Raw genomic sequence first — 9100 nt, forward strand, 5'->3', positions numbered from 1 at the left:
GTAATTTGGCACTGCAATCCTCTAAGCTCTCTGGTTCTCCACCACCTCCTGTGCGTCCTGTGAAAGCAAAATAGGGAAAGTTGCCGCCGCACCTCGCCATTCACCCAGGGGAGTGTGAGTGTGAGTCCATTCAGAATCTAGAAGCAATTCCAACTCCAAGAAGCCTTGGTGACATTTCCAACAAAAGTTGGAAAGCCTTTCGTGTTTGACAGAAAATTATCACGGTAGTTTTAGAAAGGGTTTTGTTTGGTGTGTGTCATTTTTAGGAGAGGGAGGAGGAAAAACTTCTCTGGAGAATAAAGAAATGATAATCTTCTGGCCCAGGAATGCACACAGGTCTTAGTCCTTGTCATCCTCAGACATTCTAAGGTAGGTATTCTACCCGAGGTAGAATTCTACCTCGGGTAGAATACCTAAGGTATTCTAAGGGTAGGAGGAGATAGCCTGTCCCCTTCACTCCTGACAGCATTAGGAAATAAAACAAAGACAGATAAAATACAGTCCCCCAAGATTTCAGAATATTGTCATGGTTTTGTTGCTGTGAAAGTCATTTCTTTATTTTAAGCTTAAGGTTTGAACAGTGTTTTTAAATAAAAAGTGATTTTTTTTTTCTGTACAATCGATCATGCTTTTCTTTAAAAGTGAAGTTCCGTAACCCTCAGCCACATAGAAAGCTAGCAGTATTTATTGTCATGCTTTCATTTAGATGTCTCTGCAGGTAGATATAAAACAAGATACTCATCTAATTCACAGTGGTACAGTGGTGATTAATCATTGATTATTTTCGGAGTTCTGACTTCTTCGGTACAAATTTTCTACGTAAACATAGAGTGTATTATTCTCTTTGCTCATTTTAGGGTGAAAGAGGAATAAATATCCCCTCATAATTTTTTATCTTTATCTGCCAAGAGCTTAAGTAATTGATGTACCTAACAAGGTAAGTTCATTTGCATCTAAAAGATTTCAAAGATGGCCTTGAGTCCTATTATGTAGATCCCCAGCATATCCATTATTCAGCAGAGCAATATGTCAAATACTGCAATTTGTAATATTTAAACTTTAAAATGCTCTTATACTGATTCAATACATTTCCTACTGTAACATAGAATGGTGCTCTTTAATAATTTCTGGTGAGAATTCATGACCAGTGTTTATATTTTTTACTCAGATGTAGATCCCTCTAATTTTTTTAGTCTAACATACTTGAGACTTCTTCTATATTTACAAGTATTTTTACAGATTCCTTTTCTTAGTCAATATACATTTAATGATTATTTACTGTATGCCAACTAGTGTAGAAAATTCAGAATCATGGGGAAAATTTATTCTTCCCTGTGCCTTTTTTTTTTCAAGATAACATCTTCCTTTTCATCTCTGTGCTGTATAAACATTACACCCCAATATTAGTTCCTCAAGGCAGACTACTTTGAACCATTTTATGTAATAGAGAACCTTCAAATATTACTATCCTTAACTCCCTCTAAACTACACTTCTTCAGTTTTCTTTTGTGTTGTATGCTGAACTTCATGTTAGAAACTGAGACTCCTTTCATAAAAACTACCAAAGGTGGGCTTGATGCTAGGGGACAAAGAGTCAATCACTCAAAATTATCCAGCAGTTTCCAAAGGAACCATGGGGTATGCATTTAATTCTTTCTTAAAAGCTTATCGTTCTCCTTTCCCTTATCCTTCTCCTCTGCTCCTATTTATTTTGATCAAAATTATGGACAAATATTGTCCTAAACATTCAATACTTGTACACGTATTTTTTATGCAAAAGCAATAATCCCACCTTCCTTCCTTCCGCCATTCCCGCATCCCTAGAGGCATCCACATTCAACCATTTTAGCTGATCTTCAGTGTTTACTTTGCTATTTCTACATAATATGTGTACACTTGCCATGTCCTCAGCCAAACGACTTTTTGCGTTACATGGAATTAATAATTGTGTGTGGGGGGAGTTTTTGTTTGGTCGCCTATACACAGATGTCTAATTAAAATCCCAAATCTGTATCAGTTCTTCTATAAACTTTGCCATAAAAGAGACAGACTGTAACTACTTTAGACTTTGTGGATCACATACAGTATCAGTTACACATTTTTTCCCCAACCCTTTAAAAATGTAAAAACAAAACAAAAAAACCCAAAAAACAAAAACCCTTTATAGCTCATAGGGAGGAAAAAAAAATACAATCAGATCTGAGGTTGGATTTGGACTTCAGGCTGTAGTTTGCTACTTCATGGCCTAAATCGCCTTGGAAGGCATTCAGGTGCATATCAGATATTCTATTTAGCTCCATAATCTTGGTGAAGATTCTTCAGAGACTTTTTCATTTGTTTTAATCTGGCTGGTTGCCCTCTTTGCCTAGTATACAGCTGTGATCCTTTGCTCTCCTCTCACCTCATCCTTGTCCCATCCCCATTACCCCCATTACCTCTCTTTCTTGGTTTACTCCCTCATTTTGGTGAAGTGAAGGCCTTCTGAGTGATTAAAAAAAAGTAAAATTTTTCAGATTTTACGTATCCAAAAAAATCTCATTTTTTAAAAAAAGATTTATTTATTTATTTTAGAGAGAGAAAGCACGAGAGGGACGGACAGAGGCAAGGGAGAGAGAAGCTCAAGCAGACTCCACTCTGAGTAAGGAGCCCCATGGGGGGCTTGATTGTATGATGCTGAGATCATGACCTGAGCCAAAACCAAGAGTTGGATGCTTAACTGACTGTGCCACCCAGTCGCCCCCAAATAATGTCTTATTCTTTCCTCACTCTTAATTGGTAGTGTAGCTGGGTATAAAAATCCTAGACTAAAAATAATTTCTGGGGCTACCTGGCTGGCTCAGTCAGTGGAGCATACAGCTCTTGATCTCTGGGTTGTGGGTTAGAACCTCATGCTGGGTGCAGATGACTTAAAAAAATTATCTTCAGGGGCGTCTGGGTGGCTCAGTGGGTTAAAGCCTCTGCCTTCAGCTCAGGTCATGATCCCAGGGTACTGGGATCGAGCCCCGCATCAGGCTCTCTGCTCAGCGGGGAGCCTGCTTCCCCTCTTTCTCTGCCTTCCTCTCTTCCTACTCCTGATCTCTGTCAAATAAATAAATAAAATCTTTAAAAAAAAATTATCTTCAGAATTCTAAAGGAATTTCTCTACTGCCTTCCAGAGTCCAGTATCACTGATATAAAATCTGAAACAATTCAGTTTCCTTTTTATATGACTTTTTTTTCCCCTCTGTTTGGGAGTTTTAGGAACTTTTGGTCCCAGGGTTCAAAGTTTCATACTGATGTGGACCTATTTATGCTGGTGTTAGGGCATCTCAAAAGACTTGCACTCCTGAAATTCATGTCTTTCGGTTGTAAGGAATTTTCTTGAATTATTTTCTTAATTTCTATTCTTATCTCCATTTTTTCTATTCTTTCTGGGACTTCTGTTTAGCTAATCAGCCTCTTAGATTTGAACTCTAATTTACTGTTTTGGTTTTTTTTTTGTTTTTTTTTTGACTGGTCTTCTTTTACATCTCACTGTTCAAGTTTGTTTCTCTCCTTCCTGCTCTCATATGTCCCATTTCCAGTTTTTGTCCTCTGCATGTTATTTAGAACATCCTGTTTCATAGTGCTAGTATCTTATATCCATGAGGCTATTAATACTAGCTCTTTTTAATATTTCACTCACTTTACATTGCAAAGATGCTCTTCTCTGTTTTCTCTCTATCTTTCCCATTAGATGGTTTCCTCAGATATCTGGTAATTCTTGGTTGTCTGTTAATATTTAATAGTGAGGGACCAAAGACTGGAAATTCTGAGCCATGTGTGTGAAGCTAATCATCTGTGAGTTTCTTTGGGTGATCTGACTGAGCCATTTTATTGGAGAACTTGGGATTTTCAATAGTATTTTGATTCTTCTTCCTGGGCTGGTCGATTCTGAAGACTCTATCCCACCTAGAGTATAAAGGCCCTTTCTCCAGAATCCTGGGAACCAAATGAAGAGGAGAACAGGAAAAGGTTCCAGCAACCAGTCTGCACATTTACTCAATTCTCTCATTTTCTGTCTGGCATTCATGCCCTCAGCTGGGCCTGTCATCCACTAATTAAGAGACTGTCTTTACTTTCTCCAGTGAATAAGCACATAAACCTCCATTCTTCTGCTGGAGTAGAGACTAACTGGTCATTTCCAATTCACAGTCTATGTTAGAGTGGAGGTGTAGGGGGAGAGACCAAGGAATTAATGGCTTCTTAGGCAAATTTTTCACAATTGTATTTTAACTTCATTTCCAGGAGTACTCAATGCTATGAATTCCTGAGATCTTTTGGGATTTTTATGGGGGTTAGAATTGGGTTAGCTCCTGGTTCTCTTCACTACTTTTAAGATTTGGCTTTTTGGGGCACCTTCGTGGCACAGTTGGTTAGGCATCCAACTCAGTTTCAGCTCAGGTCATGATCTCAGGGACATGAGATCGAGCCCTGTGCCAGGCTCCTTGTGCTCAGCAAGGAGTCTGCTTAAGATGCTCTCTCCTGGGGCCCCTGGGTGGCCCTGTGGGTTAAGCCTCTGCCTTCGGCTCAGGTCATGATGTCAGGGTCCTGGGATCAAGCCCCACATTGGGCTCTCTGCTCGGCAGGGAGCCTGCTTCCTCCCCTCTCTGCCTGCTGGTCTGCCTACTTATAATCTCTCTGTTAAATAAATAAATTAAATCTTTAAAAAAAAAAAAAAGATGCTCTCTCCCTCTGCCCACCACCCTAAAATAAATAAGTAAATCTTTAAAAAAAAAAAAAAATTAGCTTTTTCACTCCTGCTCAGCTTGTTGCCTCTTCTATCTAGCTCTTTCCAGCTCCCACAGGTTTGTTAGTGTTTCTCTTTTCCTGTATTTCCAGTATTTCCTCATAAATACTGCCTTAGAGGAAAAAGGCCCTTTGTTTTGGTGGGGTTTTAAGAGGCTACAAAATGAGATGCATGTAATCTACTGCTTTTACTCAAAGTCTATATATGACTTCTTAAGTTTCTTATTCAATTCTTGTATCATCAGTGGCCAAATAGCATTAAGCATTTACTTTCAAGAATATTACCATTTCCACAAACCCAAATTCTTTCATGAGATGCTATACACTGAAAGGAATGGATAAAAATCACTGGTTTACAGGTATGTGACAAACTCTTCCTATGTATCACAGCTCTTGTGTGATTTATTATTATACTTTTTTCCCCTTAACACTCACTGTTAAAATGAGTATCACACAATTGCCAGGTTTTGTCACCTATAACTCTGGTATGAGTTAAAAAAAAATTAAAAGCCTTCTATTGGTTAGTTTCACACTGCAGTAAAGAATATAACCAAAGAAGGAATTTGGTCAACTTCAAAGTAGAGACCAGACTTAGTAATGGAGAATAAAGCCTCTCTTTGTTATGTTATGGCCCATGAGTTAATCCAAAGAGCTCTGTGGGCTTAGCTGAAGATAGGAAAAGGAATCTAGCTAGATTTTGAAGAACATTTTTATGTAGGCAGGCCAGGTCATGCTTATCTAAGGATTCTCTAATTGGACGCCATGAAGTGATACACTACACAAACCGCAACACAGGAATGAAATGACAAAATGAAGCAAAACCAAACAAGCTAACTTGGGGTTAGGGGTGGGGAGAATAAAAACTAACAGAAGACAGTTAAAACTCAAAGCATTACTAACTTGAAATCAAATTACATAATTGCATTCTGGTCAGTCAGAACCTGATGCATTACTCAATTTTGGTCTATTTGGGGTAGCTTGTACCAAGAGACTGGTCAGAATACATTTGAAACCAGACATTCACGTAATGGACATGCTGTTGATCAGCAATTAAATTACCTGCAGCTTTGAAAAGTGTGTTAAGCGTAGTTGTCAACAATAATTCTTCCTTGAAAATTCACTAATAATGTTAAAAAAATTCACAAGGCATCACCTATTTGCTCAAATTATCATCACAGTTTTAATCACACACTGTATCAAAAATCTAACAAGGATACTGTATCAACAGTACAACATGAAGAGGAAATTTGGCCAACATTAAATTGATTCAGTTACTCTGGGCTAAGACAACTCACACAGTACCATGAAGTTGTTTTTTTTGTTTGTTTTTTTGGTTTTTTTTAACATGATCTATCAATCAGTAAAAGCAGGAAGACAAAGGCAATTGAAGAAGTGGTATGTCTTCCAAGGATTTGACAATCTGAGGAAGAAAAACAGGACAGAAGTCGGAAAACAATTCAAATGCTCAAGTATCATGTTTCCAAAGAAACAAACAAGTGCCCGTTGAGTGTGGCTAGTAAGGACCGAGGGTCTGAACTGAGCTTTGGCAGACAAGAACTTGGAACAGGTAACTGGCCTGTGAGGAGAAAGGGCAGCCTACAAAAAGGGAAAAAAAGTTCAGAGAAGGAAAGAGAACTGGCAATAGCCATCCCCTGTGTTAGGAAGCTAAAGAGAAGTGCTGGGAGCCAAAGCAAGATTGGTTTCTACTTACAAGAAAACATATGCGTTCATACAATTATCAATTACAACCGAATACTGATACAGCTCTTAGTTATTTCTAGACACAGGGAGTTGTCTTTGCTTCAGGAAGCCTGCAGCCTTAGTATCTCAATTTCTGGAAGTAAATTTAAGCCAAAGAAATTATGTTTTTCCTCATGAAAGAACGAGCAGCTCTGGTTCGACAATGAATCGTGCCGTGTTCGTGAACTAGGTTATTACTTGACTGACAGGGAAGAATGGGGAGTCAAATGATGAGAAGCTGAATAAACTCATGCCAAATTATGTAACTACAGTTTTCACTTTAGCTCCAACATCAGGGATTTTCTCATTTACCGAACATATGTAATAATGACAGATTTTTTCCTTCACTTTTCTAAAAATATTTTATTCCAGTTTTAGATCATAGAATTACTTCAAGCACAGAAATTCCCATAAACCCCACCACCAGTTTCCCCTATTAACATCTTCCATTAGTAGGATACATTTTGTCATGATGAACCAATGTTGTTCAAACTATATTCTATATTCAGATTGCCTCAGTTTTTCCCTATGTCCTATTTCTGTTGAAGAATCCATTAGTTTACATTATACATAGTTGTGTCTTCTTGGGCTCCTTTCATCTGTGACAGTTTCTCACATTTCCCTGGTTTGCAAGACCTTGGCGGTTTTGAGTATTGGTATTTTGTAATGTCCCTCAATTGTGCTTTCTCTGGTTTCGTTTCTAGTAGACAGCAGAGGCAAAGTTCCATTCTCATCACATGAAGGTTATGTACAATCGACATTACTCGTCACTGTCCACGTGGACCTTGACCGACCACCTGGCTGAGGCTGTTGGGTGGGGTTAGGCAGGTTTCTGAACTGTAGTTATTTTCCCTGCCCTTGGCCATATTGCCTTCTGGGCAACATGCACTTTAAGGAGTGGGGATTTAGGTTTTACTTCTCAGGATAAAGTATCTGCAAAGATTGGAATTCTGCAATTTGTCTCCTCTCTCCCATTAATTCAGTTATTACTGTGTGGGCTCATGGCTATTTTACACTCTGGGTTGTAACTCATTCCTACTTTTCACTGTTGCTCTGAGATACCTGCATCATCACAGGATTTGAATGACTTCCTTTCTGGTGCTGTCAGATGCTCTAGGCTCATTTTGTCTATTTGCTAACCCGGTCCTGGAGTATCAAACATTTCTCTAACGAGCCCCATCTTTTACATTGGAAAATGGTATTAAAAACCAAGCCCTACATGTGCTAAATAAACTTTACCTTTTTGTCTCCTAAAAAGGGAAAAAAAGGTTAAAAGCCCAATTCGCTTTATTTACCTCAGACAATGTAACTAGCATATGCAGCGACCTGGGGGACTCCTACCTTCTGCCTTTGGCTCAGATGGGGCTTCCTGCTAAGCCCTCTCCCTCTGCCCCTCCCCCTTGCTCCTTCTCTCAAATAAACAAAATCTTAAAAAAAAAAAAAGCGTATGCCATTACCTCAACAAATAACCTTGAAAAGGCTAATGCAGTTACCTGTCTGTAGTGAAGGGGGGGATCAGCATTCATGAAATTTATGTATCTCCCTTTATACCTGTAATCGTATTTCTAAAACAAACCCCCCTTTTTTTGTTTTAAACAAAGGTAGCTTTGGTTCAATGTGGGAGTTGTTTTTATTTTATCCCCCAACGTGGGATTGGAATTTGCTGTTTGTGCTGTTGTAGGTGAAGAAGGCAGGCAAAACATGAATCTTTTAGGCACTTTTTATTTTCCAAAAAAAATTGTCGTTAATATATAAACATCTCATTCTCTCAAAAAATTCTACAACTATACAGCTGTTTGCTCCATTATTTGCATAGGAAATGACCACAATACAAAAATAAGAGGGGAAAAGAAGCAAAACAGCAACCAATTTATGCTTTGTATGTAGGCATGTTCCACGTATAAACATTTTGAAGCCTTACAAAATATTTACACCGTTTGTCATCTATTTACACGTTTTAAGAGCAACTTTTCTAACGAACAAAACTATAATTTATCAAGTTATGAAAATTTTCTAAAAAAAACTTACTATATTACCACAAAATAAATAAAGATAAACAATATTTTAAAAACAAAATTAAGTTTCCATTTTCAATTAAGACCCCTTTTGGCATTTTGCTTATTTATTCTGCCCTTTGGTTAACAGCATCAGCATCACATTACTATTATTTTGCATATATGTAGCACTTGCTTCCTTACGCTTTCAACATGTCATTTAATAATTAGAGGCAGACACTGAGTCAGTATTAACAATGATTATAACTAAACTGCACTGTAATTTAGGTAAAATTACTGTGTCTCACTGTATATTACATGCAAAATCCATATAAATTGTCGTTTAACCAACAGTACTGCATAAGCGAACATTCCAATATGTGAAAACTGCATCATAAATTCAACATTGCCACGTGAGAGCTGCGAGTCCTTTTTTAAAACGGTACTGTTTAGCTTATTGTTAGAGGTTTTCACTTTTACGTATTTTATCTTTAAGCTCTGGAGTTCACAATTCATATAAAAGGTCTTTCATATTGAAAGTAATCCTATTTTCATCAGTGCATGGAATCTGCTTTTTAAGTTGATTTGAATGATTTCTT

The sequence above is a fragment of the Lontra canadensis genome, unplaced genomic scaffold (assembly GCF_010015895.1).
Source record: "Lontra canadensis isolate GAN:19392208 unplaced genomic scaffold, GSC_riverotter_1.0 scaffold119, whole genome shotgun sequence".
In the NCBI taxonomy this organism is placed as follows: domain Eukaryota; kingdom Metazoa; phylum Chordata; class Mammalia; order Carnivora; family Mustelidae; genus Lontra; species Lontra canadensis.